Raw genomic sequence first — 22,825 nt, forward strand, 5'->3', positions numbered from 1 at the left:
ACGGGAAACAGTCCTTCGGACAGGCTTTGTTGAGGTCCGTGAAGTCAATGCATATTCTCCACGTCCCGTTCGATTTCGGCACCAAGACGAATTGGCTAGCCACACGGGGTACATAGCCTCGCATATGAAGTTGATGGAAGATAGCTTCTCAACCTCCAGCTTAAGGGCCTCAGCCCTCTCCGTCCCCAAAGGCCTGCGTTTTTGGCGGACCGGGGTCGCGTTTGGGTCAATACTTAACGCGTGGAAAATGATATTGCGGTCGATCCCAGTCATGTCTGAGTGAGACCAGGCCAGGATATCCTGGTTTCCCTTAACTTGGGCGATGATGGCGGCCCGAACGTCTGCCGGCAGACTTTTTCCGACTTGGATGATCCGGGTCGGATCAGTTTCGCTGATGCACACCTCTTCTATCTCGTCCATTGGTTCAAGGACGCGGTCGTCCCCTATCCGCGGGTCCAGGTCATCTTCTTCCTGGACCACCCTCACAGCAGGCGGGAGGGGAATGGGTTCGACGAAGTCCTCAACGGGCTCTTCCCAGATCATGTATATGGGCTGGGCTGACACATGGTAGCACTTCCGGGCGCTCTTCTGGTCTCCCCGGACAGTCCCTACCCCTCCACTGTCGCATGGGAACTTCATGCAAAGATGGAGGATGGAGGTGATGGCTCCAAACTCTACCAATGCGGGCCGGCCAAAGATGACGTTGTAAGCGATGGGGCAGTCCACCATTACAAAGGTGCAGAACTTGAACGAGTGCTGCAATTCACTCCCCAGCGTAACCGACAACTGGATCTTTCCCATGGGGAGAAGTGCATCTCCATTGAAGCTGTAAATCTGGGTTAGGCACGATGCCAGATCCGCTTCATTCAAGCCAATGGCAGTGAAAGCGGGCTTGAACAACAGGTTGACGGAACTCCCGTCGTCCACCAACACGCGGGACACCAACTTGTTGGCGATTTGGGCATCTATGACCAGCGGGTCATGGTGCGGACAGTGGACATTGCGGGCGTCGTCCTCCGTGAAGGTGATGGGGAGGTTTATCAACTTAGGGCGCTAAGTTAGAGCCTGGACAAGGGGGCACACCTCCTGATCGTGGTCCAGCTCGCTTAGGTAGCGCTTTTGGTCATTCCTGGATGGCCCTCCCAGGTGAGGTTCACCCGAGATGGTGGCCACATGTCCGTCAACTCAAGGGGGTGCTGCCCCGAAGGGGTAAGGCATTCTGGGACCGGGAACCTGCGTGACGGGGGCCCCCTGAGGGGCCTGCGCCGGGGGTCCCTATGCGTACCCTCCCTGGGCGGGGGGGTACGCCCGAGTCGTTCCCGGGACCGCGGGTTGTCCGGGGATTGCTGACAGGCCTGGGACTCCCACATGCATCCTTAACCACTGGTGGAGGTGCCCCAGCTTAATGAGATTTTCAATCTCATCCTTGAGCTACCGGCATTCATCGGTAGTGTGGTCCACATCCTTTTGCTGGTGTCTCTCGGATTCCTTCCTCCTTTGAACATGGGGCTAGGCTTCCGGTAGTAAACCGCCCTTTCTGTTGCCAGATAGATGTTCTCCCTGGTGTCCGCCAGGTTGGTGTATTATGAATATTGGGGCTCGTAGCCCCTCTTCCCCTTCTTGACCGGCTCGGGCCGGTTCTGGCCTTTGCCCGATCGCTTCCCCCGGGAGGGGTTCACGCTCGCCTCAGTCACTCCTGTCTGTGACTGCTGGGCCCCGACAGGGGCCATGCTGTGTTCTGTTGGTGCAACGCCATAACCGGAGAAGTGGGTGGATTGGGCCGGGGCGTACCCTGAAGTGGTAGGGTCGTACACCGTAGGGGTGTAGTTGACCTCGGGCGCGACGGCCGGTCCCGGGGCAATGGGGGGCGCGGTGTAGGACTGTGCCGGGAACTGTCCCCTATGTCCCGGGAACGTCTGGGGGACGGGATGCGGAGCCGGGGGCCACCCAAAGGCCTGGATCTGGGCTTCCTCCCAGTTGATGAATCCTTGGGCCCTCCTGATGAACTCTTCCAGGGTAACGGCCTTGCTCGCTGCATGTCATCCCAAAGGGGGGACCCGACCCTTATCCCGGACTGCAGTGCCACCAGGTGCTGTCCGTCGTCCACTTTTGTCTTCGAGGCTTCTTCAGTAAAGCGATGGATGTAGGCCCTCAATGTCTCCGCGGGGAGTTGCTTGATATTTGCGAGAGCGCTGATCTGCATATCCATCCTCATGGCGGCCACGAACTGCTTGCGAAATGCTGACTGCTGCCCGGACCAGGATTGGATGGATCCTGGCTTAAGTCTCTTCCACCATTCTTCGGCGGGACCGCCCAAAGTGATCGAGAAGCAGAGGCACTTGCCGTCGTCACTGACGTGGGCCACTGTCATGAGCCGGTTGTATCGGGACAGATGGTCCCTGGGGTCGGTGTTTCCAGTATAGGCGGTGAGGCTTGGCATCTTGAACCCCTTGGGGAGTATGGCGTCGAGGATGTGCCTTGCACATGGCTCTTTATCCTCTTCGTCGGAGTCGGTGTTCGCGCCTTCTTGCTTGCGGACCAGGCGATTCGTGACCTTTTTCAATGCGGCCATCTGCTCCATGAGCTGCTTGGCCGTGCCATCTTCTAGGGGGATTCTCTCGTTCCTACTGTCGTTGATGTTGTTCCTGAGGTCACCACCTCGGGGGAGGATCTTTTCCTTCTAGGCCTGCTCCTTCCGAGCGTTCAGTCCATCGCATAAGTCTATCCGGTAAGTGTCGTCCCCTGAACTGAGGGCATGACGTTCCTCGCAGCGAGGCCATTCCTGACGGTTCTTGTTAACCGAGGCACTTGGGTGCAAAGATCTTTCTCGCCCGTCTCGCCCTGAGGTGAGCCGGGGCTGTGCATTCTGCAGCCGCATCCCCTGCGGATCGATCGGGTGGCCTCGTCCTGGGACGGGGTGTTCCTTCTCTTTCCTAGGGAGCGGTCGGGAACGGGTCCCAGCTTTTGCGACAGGGGTGGTCTTTTCTCGGGTCTTTCCACCGGCCTTCATTCTCTCCCTGTCCGGGTTTCCTGGAGCTGGCTTAGGAAAAGGCTCTGGGGGAGGGGTCGGGCTGGCTCCTTCGGGGACCCCGGCTCGCTCTTGTGGAGCAGGCTGCTGCGCTTCTAGAAGTGGGCCAGTTGCAGGATTGGCTGCCGGACCCCGTGCGGCTATGAGTGCCTGCAGGGCTTGGAGAGACTCTTGCATCCGTCGATGCGCCTCCACTTGCGCAGTGATCCTGGCTTCCTGATCTAGGACTTGCTGCCTTATTCTGGTCACCTCCAAGTCTGGCTGGTCAGGCTCTCCTTCGGGGGTCTCGGGATCCGCAGCTTCGTCATGGTACTCCCCCTCATTTTCCTCTTCATAATATTCCCCCTCGTTTTCCTCTTCATATTCCATCCCACCCTCGTAGTCTTGTGACTCGTCATGGTGAGATGTTTGAGGAGGCGCGTTCTCGGGCAGATCCTGAGGGAGATGCTGTGAAGGCAGCGGGTCTCTGTTGCCCTGCTCTTGATTGCTAGGGTCGAAGGTTGTGTGTCATGTGTTCACCATTGTAGTAAAGGCCTGACATTAGCACTAGCTTCCTTCAGCTCTCAATGAAAGCACCAAACTGTTAACCAAGGTTTTCGGTTTCTATATTAATAAATATTATTTAAGGGTAATAATAATAGAAGTAGAAGATTAACACAGGGTTTTTACGTGGTTGGGGCGTTAATAAGCCTTAGTCCACGAGTCTGTAGTATTAGAGCTTGGAAAACCTTTTACAATGGAGTTTCTCTCTGTATTTTGATAGAGTAACTGTATCTTAGTTGAAGAGAGATCCCTCTTTCCAGTGTTCTATAGCCTGTATTTATAGGCTTATGGGAACACTGGGTCTGGGCTGGGTATGACCCGGGCCCATCAGAGATACGGATATTCTTGGCCTTTCTAGTGGAAGTCCAATATAAAAGATACAACCTACATGAATTCCAGACCAGCTAAGGCCCAATAAGTTGACTCAAGAGCTATATCTCGCCCGACAAAATGGTGCTTTTGGTCTAGACACTTTGTGTTACGAGGCAGATTCAGGAGACAAGACCAGTCAGAGTACTTGGAAGCGCAGGCCTGAAACAACGACGTGCAATCTCGAGGTGGCCTTTTCCGCAGGTGAAAAGTGGGGACAATGCCCACGCGGAGTGGGGCGGCTTCAGGGTCCCGGACGCTTGGCCCCTCCAACCAGGGACGACGTGATCCGAGTTCGTTTACCTTTGTCCCTCTTCATTTACCACAGGCCCGGATCGTACCAGGGGCCGGGACCAGGACGCGCATGTTGTGGGGGGTTCGAACGGTCTGCACGTCTCCCGGATGACTGTCCCGGATGACGGGACCTGAATGGCCATGCCGGACCCCCCCTAATGGGCCTAGAAATGTGCCCCGGGCCCGTACCCCCCCTCTTGGACACTCCCGTACCAAGAGGCCTTGGGCCGGGCCCGCATGATGAACAGCCCCTGACCATGGGCTCGGACGAATGTCCCGGGTCCATGCAGGAAACAGGGATAACATACACCATTAATTATAGTTGGAAAATATATATAATAAAGCTCACCTTAAAATATGTTCTTTAATTAAATTATACTAATTTCAAATTTTAAAAACTTATCATATTATATACCTTAGAGTGACAAAATACCAATGGCAGAATGCAGTAAAAAGCATATAATATAACAAATATCCTAAATTAAATTAAAAGCCTAAATTACATAAGAAGAGCATGACTAGACTTATGTAAAAGACACTAATAAATTTATAATAAAAATTAGAAGAAAATAAATTTAAATTTAACAAAGATATAGAAATAAAGAAAAAAAATAAAGAATCAATATATTAAAAATATAATGTAAAACATGGACTTCACTCTAGCCTTTCCACAAAAGAATTTAGCCTAAAATAGACATTGTTTTCACTCAAAGTAATGTAAAAGAAATGAAAGAAAAATAAGAACAAAAATGCTTTTCTCTCTCACTATACTCTCCATACTTAATTCCCCAATCTGATGATTTTTTACTCCATTTGGTTCTCTATTTATAGTGGAAATATGACTCAAAAATGTGTAAAATCGTGTACAAAATAGTGGGAAAATGGCTACAAAAGCTGATGGAAGTGGGAGACATGCTGCAATAGTGAGGGAGACATGTTTGACACGTGTCATTTGCTGGTTGGCTCGACAGAAGTGGTGTTGGGCCATGGGGGACATATGGGCGACGTAGCAGGCTCTAGTTGGCTCGGGTGTGGAGTGTGGCAGAACGCGTCAGGCGGAGTGGCTCGGCTCGGCTCGGCTTCGCCAGGCGCTGGTGGGACGCGTGTCGCCTGCTGGAGGAATGGCTCGGCTGGAGTGGCTTGGCTGTGCGAATGGAAGGCTGCCATGTGGCAGTGTGGCACTTGCTAAAGGCTTGATTTTGGGCTGTTTGGGCTTTGATTTTGGGCCTATTTCACCTTCAAAAATACCACTTTATCATCATTTTTTCAATTATATTTCTTTCTTTCTTCTTTCTTTTTATTTGTGTCAAAAATACATTTTATTTCTGAAAATTAAACACAAATTAAATCAAAATTAATAGTTTCAAATATAAAATATATTACAATAAATCCATGAAAATATTAATTAAAACTTAATTAATTTTAAACTTTAAAACTAATAAAATGATATTTTTGAGCACTAATCACCTTCGCTTTAAGTTCCTTGGCTATTCGAAGCCCTGCTAGTAATGCTTCGTGTTCAGCCTCGTTATTCCATGCTTCGAAGTTGAACCTTAAAGTGGAATGGAATCGACTTCCTGCTAGAGTGATTAGTATAATGCCTGCCCCCGATCCATTTTCATTGGAGGATCCATCGACATAAAGTTTCCACAACTCGCGGGCTGGGGTTACAACTTTGCCGTTAGACACTCCGGTACATTCTACAATGAAATCTGTTAGGGCTTGTCCCTTGATGGTCGTTCTCTGGTGATATGTGATCTCGAACTGACCGAGCTCGACAACCCACTTTAATAATCTTCGAAAAGCTTATGGTTTACATAGAGCTTGTCATAGTGGTTGGTCAGTTAGCACATGAATGGGGTGTGCTTGGAAAAAAGGTTGGAGCTTTCGAGATGAGTAGATCAGGCTGAGAGCCAGTTTTTCCATTAACGGGTATCTCGATTCTGCCCCCAGTAACCTTTTGCTGACATAGTACACTGGTTTTTGTACCTTCTTTTCTCCTCGAACGAGCACAACACTAATAGCATGCTTGGTTGTAGCGAGGTATAAATATAAAATTTCTCCCAGGATAGGTTTCGACAAGATTGGTGGTTCGGCGAGCTGCTTCTTTAGGTTTTGGAACGCAAGCTCGCACTCCTTTGACCACTCGAATTTCTTGCCCCCTCTTAAAAGGTTTTAAAAGGGAAGACAACGGTCTGTAGATTTCGAAATAAACCTACTTAGTGCCGCCATCCGTGCAGTTAAGCTCTGGACATCCTTATGCTTTCGAGGTGAGTGCATATCAATTAATTCCTTGATCTTGACTGGATTAACCTCTAATCCTCATGCATTTACTATAAATCCCATAAACTTTCCCGAAGACACTCCGAAAGAGCACTTTTGTGGGTTAGGTTTCATGTTATACTTTCGAAGCACAGTAAAGTAATCGACGAGGTCATCCACATGGTTACTATTATGTTTGGACTTGACTAGCATGTCGTCAACATAAACTTCCATGTTATTCCCTATCTGCTCGGAGAACATCTTGTTCACCAGTCTTTCATACCTTACTCCAGCATTTTTGAGCCCGAAAGGCATGACATTGTAACAATATAACCCTATATCGATTACAAAGCTCGTATGTTCTTGGTTCAGCACATGCATGACAATATTTTTATATCTAGAATAAGCATCCATGAATGACATAGTTCCGTGACCTGCAGTGGCATCTACGAGCTGTTATATCCGAGGTAGGGGAAACAGTCTTTAAGGCATGCCTTGTTAAGGTCTAAGTAGTCGATAGAGGTTCGCCATTTGTTGTTGGGCTTCAGAACAAACACTGGATTGGCAATCCAATCAGGATAGAAGGCATCTCGTATGAATCGATTTGCCTTTAACCTGTCGACTTCTTCTTTGAGGGCATTCTTTCTATCATAGTCCAGGAGTCTTCGCTTTTGCTGCTTCGGAGGGAAGCTTTTGTCAATGTTAAGCGCGTGGCTCATGACATTCGGACTGATTCCCACCATGTCTGAGTGTGACCATGCGAATACATCCTGGTTTTCTTTTAAGAAGCAGATTAATTGCTATTTCGCTTCTTTTGAAAGATTCCTACCCACCTTCACCGTCTTCGTGGGATCTACTTCTTTGAGCTTGACCTCCTCGAGCTCTTACAGAGGTTCGAGGTCAGCCCTTTCTTCTATCCTGGGGTCGATTTCTTCATCTATCTCAAAAATCGTCCCATTCTTGTTTTGAATAACTACATGTGCCTGTGCACTAGTTTGCTTCTTTCCCCTTATGGAGATGTTGTAGCACTCCCTTCCTGCTCACTGGTCCCCTTTCAACGTCCCGATGCCACTAGAAGTCGGGAACTTGATGGCCAAGTGGCTAACAGATGACACTGCCCCCAGCCCAATCAAGGCGGGTTTCCCAAGAAGTACATTGTAGGCCTATGAGAGGTCCACCACTACAAACTCCATCATCTTGGTTACTGAGACTGGATAGTCTCCTAAGGTCACGTGGAGTTATATGGATCCCATACAGGCAATCCCTTCTCCTGAAAAACTGCACAATGTTGTTGCACACGCTTTCAGATCACGAAGCGCGAGTCCCATCTTTTCTAGAGTGGCTTTATAAAGGATATTTACCGAGCTCCCGTTATCAATAAGGACTCGGCGTACCCTCTTGTTCGCGAGTTAGAGGGTTATGACCAGGGGGTCCTTATGGGGAAATTGGACGTGTGACGCGTCCTCTTCAATAGATGTTATGGGTTGATTCTCAACCCTCTGTTGTTTTGGAGCTCGTGGTTCGGGTTCATAGGGAGAATTGTCCCCTGTCTTGAGCTCATTCACGTATCTCTTTTGGGCATTCCTGCCCGAACCTACAATATGAGGTCCCCCCGAGATGGTTATTACATCTTCTCCATCGATCGGAGGGGGTTGCTCATCCTCCTAAACTCGGGAGTTATTGTTTTGGGCAGGTTGTCCAGCTGCTGCCCTTTGACTTTTCAAAGCTTGATTGAGATTTCAGTTCCTGGCATACGGTCGGAAATAACTGTAGAGTCCAAAGAACTTTACTTTGCTAAGTTAGATAGTAGTATAATAGTAATAATAGTATTATCTTTATGACTGTGGATTTTTGGTTCAGACCAGGATTTATTTGGACACTCATAGTAATACTTGTAGATTTTCTAAGTTTAACCTATAGTTTAGGAATATTAATTTTAACCTAAGGTTTGATTAATATGATTGATATTGAGGATAATATTTATTATACTATAAGGTTTAGATAAGAACCAATAATATAATAGCACATGTCATATATAGGTTTATTAATGATTAAGTATTTTGAGGATTAAATTTATTAAGGTTAAAATTTGAATACTCTAAGGTCAGTCAGCAGCTTTGAAAACGTTAGAGGGCTTAGTCAAGGCTGTTTACTCAATTCAAATTAAGCTAAAAATGTGTAATTTCGTGTTTAAATATTCAGCGTATGCCGATATATCGCAGCTATAGGGGGCGATATATCGCAGTACGAAGATACGGAAAACACGAAACGATGCACGATTGCCTCGGGCATAATGGCCCAGGCGATATATCGCCTATAGGGGGCGATATATCGCCTCCTTCAGTGTGTTTTTGAAAGTTTTCAAAAACGTTCTCATTCAAATCCTTAACCTCTTGATAAGTCCAGCACCTTTCTGAACGAGTCTTCAGCCTCTACTGAACGTAATTCAAATTATTTTCACTTAAAAAGCCATTATTTTTTTATTCAAGTTAATGAAGATCTTTTCATTCCTAAACTCTATAAATAGGACCTAGTACCCAGCCATTTATTCATCTATTACTCTAATCTCAGAGGCTGCAAGTTGCTAGGTTAGTGTGAGAGTGTAAACACTTGGGTTGGGAATTATAAGCTTGATAACTATAAGCTTATCAAACACTTGGGAAGTAAGGTTCTATTCACATTTCGGTACAAGGTTTAGATTGATCATAGAAGTACTCAAGGTATCCCAAACTCTAGTCCATTTCTGTATTATTTTCTTTAAAGTTCTCATTGTCTTCTACTCAGTATTTTAACCTTATTCTTGGTTAGGAAATCTAAGTTCTTAAGCACAAGGTTTTTGGTAAGTATATTTTGATAGCATAGTTCCATCTTCACTTTCATCCCTTTTCTTCAATATACTCACCATATTATAAATGGTTTTTAGGAGTGTTCCAAGGTCCCAAATCAGTTCTCATATCCCGGTTATTTTGGTAAGGAAAATAGAATAGGATTTATGTGTTATATGATTTTATATGTTATCTTATGAATATGTGTTATGAAAAATGCTATGTTAAGTATATTTGTAGACTTGGGCATATGACCTATACAAATAACAAGCCCCAAATAGATTATGGGCATATGACTTGCTTAGCTAGCAAGACCCCACTAATCTAAAGGGCATATGACTTGTTTAGTTTATGGGACCCCAAGTAATAATGGCCATTATAGTATGTATGTGACACTAGTGTTATAGCATGTTTTATGTTACCTTATGAATTTTATGTATATGGTTATATGTTAGATTTTCCTTGCTGGGCATTAGGCTCACTCCTTTTTGTTTATATGTGCAGGAAAATAGTTTTAGTGGCGGGAAAGGTTCTTGGAAGCTTGGGGAATGTGTATTGAGGCGGAATGGATTCAAAGAGCCGAGAGTTTCGATTCGAGGATGAAGTCTTTATTTATGGTTTATGTGTATTTTTCCGCACTTATTTATGTAATCTCTTTTTATTACAATTAAGTTATGTTTTCCTTTTTAAAACAATGGGATCCCATATCCTAAACTTAAATTTTATGTAAGTTTGACCTTTGTTTTTACAAGTTTTAATAAAGTTATTATCTTTTCATTTGTAAGTTCTATTAAGGATTAGGGTCTATGTGTAGTTTTCATTAATGGTCCCAAGTCTAGAGTAGTTGGGTCATTACAATAACCCCTCGAGATTAAACCTTTGATCTCGTCTTTCAGTTGTAGACATTCATCGGTTGTGTGTTCGATATCTCTATGGAATCTATAGTATTTATTTGAATATCTCTTTGCCTTTTGGTTCCTCATGGGACCAGGTCGTCTGAACGAGACCTGGTTTTCATTAGCCAGGTAGATATTCTCCCGAGACTCGTTGAGCTCGGTATAAACTTTGTATATAGAGAAATATCTGTCCCCTTTCTTCTTATTCCCTCCTTCAGCATTGGGGTTATTCCCTTCATTCTTCTTCCGTTTAGAAGGATTATCCCCAGAGGGTTTCGAAGTTGATGGGGCCGCTGAGGTCGAGGCAGAGTTTATGTTCGTCGTTGTAGTTACGGGCTGAGAGGTCATGTTCAGTGCTGACCTCGCCTCTTCTACATTTACAAACCTCTGGGCCCTCCGATTGAACTAGATTAGCGTCTTGATAGGCTTCCTTTGTAAGTCCTCCCAGAGGGGACTTCCTGGCAGTACACCCGCTTTAACAGCCATCAGGTGACTGCTGTCGTCGACATCTCGAGCTCAGGCCACTTATAAGTTAAATCTTTTGAGGTAACTCTTTAATGACTCATTTTGCTGCTGCCGAACGTTGGTTAAGGCCGAGGCCTCGGGTCTGATGCCAACCATAGCCTTAAATTGTTTCTTAAAGTCTCTATATAATTGATCCTAAGATGTGATCGAATGCCTTTTAAACTTCTCAAACCAGTTTTTTGCTGGTCCTGTAAGTGTGGTTGGGAACAACATACATCTGAGCTCGTAGCCAACATTGTTGGCTTGCATGATGATGTTGAACGTGCTCAGATGGCTATACAGATATGAGTTTCCATCAAATGGCAGGACATGAGGTATCCTGAATCCTTGAGGAAACGGAGTGCTAGAGATATGTGAGGCAAAAGGCTCGAGCTCTTCATCAGACTCTTCAGCCTTATTCCATCTGCGCTCGTTCTGTAAGAGCCTAAATGCTCTTTCTAATTGGTCAATCCTTTCCTAGACTAAATCCACTAGAGGTTGTGTAACGCCCTACTGCCTTAGAGCCGCTACTAAGTGGGTTTAAAACGAAAAAAATGTGCAACTAACTTGCTCTACGAGGTTTTTAAAACCAAAAGTGTGACTAAACAAAAGTTAAGGCTGTAATCTTTGAAAATGTTTTGTTTCATTGAAAACTTCAAGTATCAAACATCTGGGATCCCAAAATAAGGTTTACAAAATATTTACAACTCAAAAATAGATTTACAATTGATTATCTATCAAAAGAACAGTTTAATACAGCCATTTTTCAAAATGCCCCCAACCAAAGCACTCGGGCAGGCCAAACATGTACGCGCTGCCCCCACGCTCTCCATACTCATGGCTGGTTGACTTTTTCTTTGCCTTTACCTGCAACATAGACCACCCGTGAGCCGAAGCCCAGCAAGAAAACTCATACAGTATATAACATATGCATATTATATAATCAGCATATCAGATGATCCACAGATAAACAAGTAGTCCATTAGATAAACAAACACGGCCATGCCGTCCTAGAAGCATTACCAAAGCCTGGGGTCTCGGTCCTCACCGTAAGGATATCCCATGTATCCATTGGGGTCCCACCCTGACTATAAGCACTCCACGTGCTAGGTGTTACTTCCGGCCCCGCTGCCGTTCTCGGCCTTCGCCATTCTCGGCCTTAGCCGCTCTCGGCTCCTTTGTCGTTCATTTTGCTATAATCACATATAGTACAAGTCGAAATAATCAATCAAACATATAATAATTCAATTAAGGTTACACCTTAGCATGTAATACAATCTAGGGCCGTGCCCTGCAATAACACTATGGGCCCATGCCCTGTCCTACGGGTGCTACAGTTTTCTTACCTATATCCTGAGCCTCAAAGTGCACCAAAGTCACGAGCACGGTCCTCTAACTTGAGCTTCGCCGAAACCCTAGTCACAACACAAATAACACATTCTTTAATACTAACCAACCCAAAACCACTTTCCGGGACCAATCCCGTACTCTCGAGACCTCCAAATTCCTAAAACAATGCATCGGAAACATCCCCTGAGCCCCCGGAACAAATGCCCAAAAATGCAAAATTTCCCATCCTGAAAATAGCCTAGCGCCGCGGAGCCCAGAGAAGTCAGAAAGTTCCCCCCTGACTTAGCCTAGCGCCGCGGCGCCGAAGAACAGGGCCGCGGCGCCCCTATGCGAAACCAGAATTCTGGGTTTTTCTCATGCAATTTCCTGATCCAAAACACCTCTAAACCAACCCAAACACACACCTAGACCCCAACACCCATTTGAAACCTCAAATGAACCATCTAACAACCTATAAACACTAGTATCAAGATCATACACACAATCATACCCAAAATCCACACCTTTGATTTCAAACTTCAGAAATCTAAACCCATAGATCAAAACTTAAACCATGCTTCAAATTTCCTAAACCAAAATAGAAACAAACCTTAAAGTTGCATAGAATCCTTACCTCAAGTGGAGAATCCAACCTTAAGCTTCTTTGATACTCCTCCTAAATTCCCACTTCAGCTCCTTCTACTCTTCTTCTTCTTCTTGCCCTAGATTTCCTTCTAGCCTTTCTTCTCTCAATTTTTACCAAAAAACCATAATATGACTAAGTGCTAAAACTGTGTACCCCTTTTTCCCAGCTGAAAGTTATCTAAACCCCTGCCAAATGACCATTTTACCCTTCCTAGTAATCCTTTCCTAACTAAACCTTCAAGGGCACTCTTGTCCTTTCACTTATATTACAATTCTACCAATTTCCATCTAAAATTGTTACTCTCAGCAGTAACTAATAGTTACTCAATCACATATAACCATAACCACTAATTCTCAACTCAACTTACAAGATTCCCAAAGTACCCCTAGGCTCCTCCCGAGCCGGGTATAAAATCCCGTTGTGACTTTTAGACTAATTAGCTCCCTAGGACCGTCTCGATGCGTGCATCACATAAATTTCACCACACTCACGTGGTACAAATCACATAATACAATTATCACATTTATGCCCTCAACGGGCTAAAATTACCAATTTACCCCTAACATACAAACGGGGCCCACATGCATCAATATACCACCTAAACATGCATTCTAATCACATATTCATTCAAATTCGTATATTAGCATATTAATTCACTTATTGCCCTCCAGGCATGCTAATCAAGGTCCTAAACCTCATTAGCAACTTGGGGTGTTACAGGTTGAGCCTGGACCCGAGGGGGCTGGTTATCGTTAATAAAAACTCCAGCTCCCTGTCTTGGTATAGGCTTATACCCTGACTGTTTGCGGCCATTCAGATGGTCGTACAAATCTAGGTTCGGGGGATTATCTTGACCCCGATTATGGTTTAGATGATCCCACAGATCGGGGTGATTCCCTGTATGCCTTGGTTCCGTGTTATAAATGCTCACGGACCGAGTGTAATCCGAGCTTTCACTTACGTAACTCGTAGCCCTTTTTGGATACGTGGCTCGATGATTACGAGGCAGGTCTCCTGCTGGCCTCCTTGTCCCAGTAGTTTGTGATCTGGACATTTGGCTTCCAGAAGGCTAAGGATCCCTACGATCTTGGGTAGCCTTTCTTTCGCTCCCATGTCCATGCCTAGCCCGTCGGTTTCCATCTCGATGTGCAGGCCTTGGAACCTCTTGGAGTGGCGAGGGGTGCCTTATTGGTGATGGTGGATGCCTTATGGGTGATGGTGGTTGTCTCCCATTGCCGGGCCTTAAACGGTCTAGAGTTTGCTTGTTCAGGCTCCGGGTTGTTTTGTGAATCATCAAGATTCGGGTTCCGAGCCGCCGAGGGGGCTCGGTTATTACCCGTTCTTGCTAGTACTTCTGTAGTCGGGTTGGCAGTAGCCTCAACCCGGTTACTCCTCCGGGGCCTTAGTTGAGCTGGCTAAGACGCTGGTGGCAGCACTTGCTCCGCCCTCCTGGCGGCCATGCTCCCACGGGGACGTCCCCTAGGCCTCCGAGGAGGTGCCTGGGCATTAGCAGCCTGTCTGGCTAATTCTTCGTTGCGTTTCGTTGTTTCTGCCAACTGTTTCCGTAGTTGGAAATTTTCAAGTTCCACAATTGGAACATATCTTTCAGGATTGTAATACATATCCTCGTCAGGCCTGGGGACAGGCGACCCCCGAGAGTTAGACGAATCGTGATGGACCCAAAACGGGTATGTTTTAAAAATTTATACTCGCAAGCGCACGAATTGTATATGGAATATAGTGTTCGTGTAAGTACGAGATCGAACCCAGAGGAGTTGTCTAAAATAAAAAAGAAAACTATTTTAAATAAAAAGTAATAAATTCTAACCTAGCTCCAAAGTTTGATGAGTTTTAATATTATGAACATAAAATAAAAGATTGAAAAATAAAGCTATTTAAGAGAATAAAAATAAACCAATAATAATTTGAAAATAAGTATTAAAATAAAAGATTATTAAGATACTAGAATCCACAAAGTGTAAGTTTAATAATATTTATTAGTATATTGATTCCCAAGTTTTAGTGATAGTTAAAATAATTCAAACTATCATTTTCCAAAAAGATTTATAATTTTAAGCACAAATTTCTTATAAAAAGATAGGATTTTTCTTCACTTTTCAAAATTATAATTTCAAAGCATTTAGTGTAAATCAATCTAATGAAATAACAAATAAATCAATGAACATTATTTATAAGGCAAAACATAATATTTTTGTTCTAAGCATGGATGTGTACAATTTAATGACACATCTTACACAAAGAATATTATGTTTAGGCACTAATGAAGAACAAAGTGCAAATATGTTCTAACAATCTAAAATACAAGATATTTAAGATGAAAGAAATATATGAAGAAGAAAAATCCATAAACTTTGTTGCATTACAAGGGAAGTCAACATACAACATAAATATTACCTAGTTACAAGTTGCTTCATCATGATCTTAATAATCTTATGAAAAAGATTAGAAGCACATAACTAGAGTAGAAATTACAAAATAAATGACATACATACTTGCAAAATGCTCTTGAAAAACCCAAAATGGAAGAGAAAATGGGGGAAAAGAAGATAGTAACCCAAAAATTAAGCACCCTAAAATGGTCTTGAAAGTCCATATTTATAGCCAAAGTGAGTTTATTAAAATAATCAATTTAAATTAATTAAATTGAGTAGATTAATTAAATAAAATAAATATGGTATGTAGAGGTAAATTATAGGGTGTAATGATGATGTTGTGGTGAAAATGTGTAGACAAAAGGGTAAAAAGTTGGCCTTTTTGTCATAGGGGACAAATGAGCAAGTTGATGGGCTCAAGGGGATGGTGTACGACAGCACCAGGCGGCTGGGCAGGCAGGGGAGAAGGCAGCAACGGGCAAGGTAGCTGGGCTTTGGGGCCTGCTGGGCGTTGGGCTTCACGTGGCTGGGCCGAATGTGGAAGGAAGCCGTTGGAGCTTGCTGAATGTGGTGGATTGGTGATGTAAGCCAGGCGTGAGGAGGCTGTGAAGGCTAGAGAGAAGGGCACGTGGAGATGGCTGAAGGAAATGTTGAAGGAGAGAAGGCTGCAGCTGGACACGTGGTGCGCGCTGGGAGCAGCTGGCTGGAGGAGATGGGCCAGGGGGCTGGGTGCAAGGCATTGGGCCTGGGCCACGGCTGTTGCTTGGCTGGGCCATTTAAAAAATGCCAAATTTTCTTTGCTTTTTCCACAAAACTACCACCTTTCCTTTGATTTCCTTGCTTTTCAAGAGCCACCAATGAAATAATTTTCCTACAAAATAAATTAAAATTAAATATTTCCATTAATAAAATATACCAAATAACTCCCATGAAAACATTAATTAAAATTTAATTTACATAACATTTAGTTTCAATAAAATTATATTTTTAGCATTCAAACTAATAATACTAATTTTAAATAATTCAATTACACCATAACACAATAAACTATCTATAAAAACATATAAAAATCTATAAAATTACAATAAGACTAATAAATGTAAAATTACTTAAAAACTTAATAAATCAATTAAGAACTCAAGAACTAAGCAACAATTAGCACATAAAAAGTGGTAAAATAACTCTATTTTGTAGATTTATCACACCCCCAAACTTAAAGTTTTGCTAGTCCTTAAGCAAAAGAAAAATTAAAATACACATATATTTTTTTTATTGGTGATATAAAAAGGATTTTCTCAAAAATTGCACAATGAAAATAAATCTAAAAAATTATTATGAATAAAAGTTAAGCTTATGTAATTAATTAAATTGTCAATTTTGCTTTTAGAAAATAGGTTTTCATTAAAATTATTTTTCACTTAAACTTATAGGAAATAAGAATGTTCTTGTTATGAAAAATGTAATTTTTGTTACAAACAAAATTGACCCTATAATTAAAAACAAAGTTTAAGAATTATTCATATTTTTAAGAGAATTAAACTCAAACTCAATCAAGATTTTTATCAATGAAAATGAAAAATATCATCAATTTGTTTTTTTTAAGAGAATTAAACTCAAACTCAAACTCATTCAACATATAAATATATTTTTTTTTCAAACAAACACAAAACATAAAAATTAAAAACAATGCAAAGCATAAACACAATAAATCATACTCTCCTTAATGATAATACACCATCTAAACTTGATACTCCCAAACTTAATTTAAGCATTGTCCTCAATGTGTCAAAATATAAATATAAATTAAAATTGATGAGAGATTAGAGTTTAGAATGGTCGTACCTCGATATTGTGCAGCGCAAAGAGAGTAAAAGATACAACTAACAAAAATTAAATCACAAATAGAACAACAAAACAAATAAAACACAAGTTGTCAAGATCAAATAGGAATCAAAGAGCATGATAAACAGGGTCCTCAAGGAGGATCTCATCCACTTCATTAGTTTTTAATTCTAAAAATGGTTTTAATTTTTGTCCATTAACTTTAAATATATCACCATTTTTAGGATTTTCAATTTCAATAGCTCCATGTGGAAAAACAATACGAACAATGTAAGAACCGGACCACCTAGAGCGTAACTTTCCCGGGAATAAATGCAACCGAGAGTTGTATAAAAGGACTTTCTGACCTGGAGAAAAATCTTTTCTCAAAATATTCTTGTCATGGTAAAATTTCATACGATCCTTATATTTTTTTGAATAGTCATATGCATCATTCCTAATTTATTCTAGTTCATTTAGTTGAAGCTTTCGTTTCTCACCTGCCTTGTCTAAAAAAAAGTTTAACTGCTTAATTGCCCAAAAGGCTCTATGTTCTAACTCAACAGGTAAATGGCACGCCTTCCCATACACAAGTCTGTAGGGTGACATGCCAATGGGTGTTTTGTACGCGGTACGATACGCCCATAATGCATCAGTGAGTCTTAAGGACCAATCTTTCCTAGTTGGATTCACAGTTTTTTCTAAAATGTGCTTAACTTCCCTATTAGACACTTCAACTTGACCACTAGTTTGTGGGTGATATGGTGTTGAGACTTTATACATAATGCCATATTGTTTCATCAAATGTTCAAATGACTTATTACAAAAGTGTGTACCGTTATCACTAATGATAGCACGTGGTGAACCAAAACGGGAAAATATATTTTCTTTTAAAAACCGAAGCACAACTTTGTGGTCATTAGTGTGGCATGCAATAGCTTCAACCCATTTAGACACATAATCAACTCCAACAAGAATATAAAGATTACCAAAAGAGTTAGGAAATGGTTCCATAAAATCAATGCCCCAAACATCAAATATATCAATAATAAGAATAAGATTTAAAGGCATCATGTTTCTTTTAGTTAAACTTCCTAATTTTTGGCAACGTTCACAAGCTTTACAATAAACATATGTATCATGAAAGATAGTAGGCCAATAAAAACCACATTGTAAAACTTTAGCAGCTGTTTTTTTACCACTAAAATGTCCTCCACATGCATGATCATGAAAAAAAGATATGATTTTAGATTGATCACAGTTTGGAGTGCATTTTCTAATTATTTGACCAGGGCAGTATTTAAACAAGTAAGGATCATCCCAAATAAAGTTTTTCACCTCAGAATAAAATTTAGATTTATCATGCTTAGACCAATGAGATGGTATTTCTTTAGTGACCAAATAATTAACAATATCAGCATACCAAGGCAATGAAGAAATATGCATCAATTGTTCATCAGGAAAATTTTCAGTGATAGGAGTGGAATCATGTATAGTTTCAACAACTAGTCTAGATAAATGATCAACAACAACATTTTCAGATCCTTTTTTATCACGTATTTCTAAGTCGAATTCTTGTAAAAGCAGAATCCAACGGATCAAACGAGACTTAGCATCTTTTTTTGATAAGAGATATTTTAATGCAACATGATCAGAGTAGACAATACTTTTAGAGCCCAACAGATAAGATCTAAATTTCTCCAATGCAAAAACAACAGCAAGCAATTCTTTTTTGGTTGTGGAGTAATTTAATTGAGCATCATTTAAAGTTTTGCTAGCATAGTAAAGTACATGAGGTATTTTTTCAAGTCTTTGTCCTAAGACAGCACCTATAGCATAATCAGAAGCATCACACATTATTTCAAAATGTATTTTCCAATCAGGATGTCGAATAATGGGTGCAGTAGTCAACAATTTTTTTAATTTTCAAAGGCAACATGGCAATCATTATTAAAGACAAAAGCATTTTCTTTTCCAAGTAAATGACATAAAGGCCGAGAAATTTTGCTAAAGTCTTTTATAAATCTTCTATAAAAACCAACATGGCCTAAGAATGATCTAATTTCTTTCACAGTTTTAGGTGGGGGAAGTTTTGAAATAAGATCAACTTTAGCTTTATCAACTTCTATTCCCTCAAATGAGATTACATGACCTAAAACAATTCCTTTTTTAACCATAAAATGACATTTTTCCTAGTTAAGCACAAGGTTTTTCTCTTTGCAACGAATTAAAACAAGTGAAAGATGGTGCAAACATTCATCAAAGGAAGAACCAAACACAGAAAAATCATCCATAAATACTTCAAGAAATCTTTCAACCATATCAGAAAAAATTGAAATCATACACCTTTGAAAAGTCGCAGGTGCATTACATAATCCAAAAGGCATACGACGATAGGCCAAAGTCCCAAAAGGGCATGTAAATGTAGTCTTTTCTTGATCTTCTGGGGCAATGGGGATTTGGTTATATCCCGAATACCCATCAAGAAAGCAATAATATGCATGGCCAGCTAATCATTCAAGCATTTGATCAATGAAAGGTAATGGAAAATGGTCTTTTCTAGTAACATTATTCAGCTTTCTATAGTCTATGCACACTCTCCACCCCGTTTGTACTCTAGTAGGGATTAATTCATTTTCCTCATTTTCAACAACTGTGATCCCAGACTTCTTAGGCACAACTTGAACTGGACTAACCCATAAATGATACCTACATCTAACAATTTTATGACCTCTTCTCTAACTACTTCTTTCATATTTGGATTTAACCTTCTTTGACATTCCTGAGAGGTTTTAGCATTCTCTTCTAGATGGATTCCATGCATACATATGGATGGGCTAATTCCTTTAATGTCTCCAATGGTCCAACCTATGGCTTCTTTATGTTTTCTAAGGACATCTAACAATTTATCTTCTTGTTCTTTATCTAAGGCGGCTGCTATGATAACAGGTAAAGTTTCAGACTCTCCTAGAAAAGCATATTTTAAATTTTTTGGTAAAGGTTTAAGGTCTAACTTTGGAGACTCAGAAATTGATTGAACATGATCTAAGGGTGAAAAAATGTTCAACTTTGGTTTCATTTAAGGGTATAGGCTCTACCAAAGAATTCACATCATCATTAGAGTCATCAACATGCAAGTTCATACCAAAGTATTTTTCACAAAAATCAAGTAAGTCATTTCCATCATCTTCACATATACTATCTATCATGTTAACTTCATGTATTTCCTCACACTCAACAGATTTAGCCACATTAAATACATTCAATTCCACAGTCATATTTCCAAAAGTTAATTTCAAAACACCATTACGACAATTTATGATTGCATTAGATGTAGCTAAGAATGGTCTACCTAAAATGATAGGAATTTGAGCATGCATATTTTCCACAGGTTGAGTATCAAGAACAATGAAGTCAACAGGAAAATAAAATTTATCAACTTTTATTAAAACATCCTCTATAATGCCTCTAGGAATTTTCACAGAACGATCGGCTAATTGAAGAGTTATAGAGGTAGGTTTTAGCTCGCCAAGACCAAGTTGCTTATAAACAGAATAAGGCAATAAATTCACACTAGCACCCAAATCAAGTAAAGCCTTGTTAATAAAATGATCACCAATAATGCATGAAATTGTGGGACACCCAGGATCTTTATATTTAACAAGACTCTTATATTGAATAATGGAACTAGCTTGTTCAGTTAAAAACGCCTTTTTAGGAACATTAGTGTTTCTTTTAACAATACAAAGATCCTTTAAAAATTTAGAGTAGGCAGGAATTTGTTTAATGGCATCTAAGAAAGGGATATTGATACTAACTTGTCTAAAAACTTCTAAGATGTCATTATATTGGCCGCCTTTTTTAATTGGAAGTAATCTTTGTGGAAATGGGGCTTTTGGAATGAAAGGATGGATTGGAATTTCTTTGTTTGATGAGTCATTGAGATTAGAACTAGAAGGCTGACTCTTTTCTTTTTCTTTTTCGTTTTCAACCTCGGGTATGTAATCAGGTTTGACAATGTTCTTTCCGGACCTAAGAGTTGAAATTGATTTGACTTCTCCATTATGACTAGACTTTCCTATCTCATATTGACCTTTTGGATTAGGGATAGGTTGACTAGGGAATGTTCCTTTTTCTTTATCAGCTAAAGCAGTGGCAAGTTTTCCTTCTTGTGTCTCGAGTTTGGTAATTGATTGAGATTGATTTTGTAGGATTTGTTGAGTGGATTGCATAAATTGTTGTAAAGTATCTTCTAAGGAATGTTTTCTTTGTTGAGGATATGGTTGATTTTGTGGGGCATGAGCTTGGTTTTGTGTGTTGTATTGGTGCCCTTGATTCATTTGGGGTTGGTTTTGTCTCCATGAAAAGTTCGGATGGTTTCTCCAATTTGGATTGTAGGTGGATGAAAATGGGCTATCATTTGGTTTCCCATAAGCATGAAGTGCATTGGCCTCCTCAGAAAAGGCTTCTTGGTAGGAAGGACATGATTGGGCATTATGGCACGGACTAGAACATATAGAACAAACATCTTTTCTTGGTTGTATTGGAGAGTTTATAGTTTGGCGTATGGCTAAAGCTTCTACTTTTCTCGCTAATTTATCTAAAGATGTTCTTAAGTCTACTTCTTCTTTTAATTCATACCTTCCTCCTCTTTTTGGTGAATTAGTTGACCTAGACCTAGGATCAAAATAATTCCATTGTTGTGAATTGACAGATATATCTTCAAGGGCGTCCCACGCCTCTTGTCCTTGAAATTTTAAAAAATTTCCAGTATGCATAGATTGAATCATTTGACGATTAGAGGGAGTCAAACCATCATAAAAATATTTTACAAGTCTCCATTTTTCAAAACCATGATGAGGACATTTTAATAATAAATCTTTAAATCTTTCCCAACATTCATAAGACTCTTCATTATCTTTTTGAAAAAACTCGGAGATTTCTCTCCTTAGACTATCAGTTTTAGACATAGGAAAAAATTTCAGTAAGAATTTATTATAAAGTTGATCCCATGTAGTTATAGACCCCGTGGGAAGGGAATTTAACCAAGCTTTTGATTTGTCTTTTAATGAAAAAGGAAACAATCTTAGTTTGACCGACACATCAGAAAATTTTTGAAATTTAAATGTTGAGCAAATTTCTAAGAAATCTTTGACATGCATGTAAGGATCCTCTCTATCTAACCCATAAAAAGATGGCAACAATTGAATGGTTGTTGGTTTAAGCTCAAATTGAGTAGTAGAAGTTGTAGGTAAAACAATGCATGAAGGAGCATTAGATGAAATAGGTGCAAAATATTCAAGCAAAATTTTTTCAGGCACAACATTTTCATCAACAATATTAGCAATAGGTTCCATGATGCTCAAATTTTTACTAACACTTTCAATTTCAAACAACGATAAACATCTTTTTACTAATTATTTTTTAGAGTTACGTTCCCAATGATGCATACAATTTTCACAAACAAGGCAACAAGGATAATCTCAAACAAGCAATTTTCTGATGTGGAAAATCAGTTAAAACCGCAACCGCAGAGCATACTTAGAATTTTATAGAGATTTCACAACAATATAATTCTTATGGTTTACTTGTCCCCAGGCCTATTTGATTCTACTTACTCGCGCACTACTAACAACTCCCTGAGGTTAATTAGTAGAGGCGGATTGAGAATTTTGTTTAAATTTCCTTTAAGCAAAAATTGCTTATGGTGAAAGGACAAGATTTAGGTTTCTTTTTTTTTCTTCAAGTATTTTTCACAATATTACACTAAAATATTATAGAAGACAAAGAAAAATAAGGCAAAAATTAAATAAGACTAAAATTTAGGCAAGAGTAGGGAGGCATAGCATGCCATCAACCATAACAAAATTAAGGTAAAAACTAGGAGGCAAAATTGCCATCAACTACCTAGGAGG

At 40.9% G+C, this 22,825-nt stretch overlaps 1 non-coding gene across 1 annotated transcript; it reads left to right on the forward strand.

Moving 5' to 3' along the window:
- The first annotated feature begins 21,758 nt into the window (after positions 1 to 21,758).
- On the forward strand, positions 21,759 to 21,865 carry LOC133793019 (small nucleolar RNA R71). The gene has a single exon (XR_009874484.1). It is a non-coding gene; the product is annotated as a small nucleolar RNA R71 (small nucleolar RNA).
- The last annotated feature ends 960 nt before the right edge of the window (positions 21,866 to 22,825 follow it).

This window comes from Humulus lupulus, chromosome 7, assembly GCF_963169125.1.
Source record: "Humulus lupulus chromosome 7, drHumLupu1.1, whole genome shotgun sequence".
NCBI lineage: Eukaryota > Viridiplantae > Streptophyta > Magnoliopsida > Rosales > Cannabaceae > Humulus > Humulus lupulus.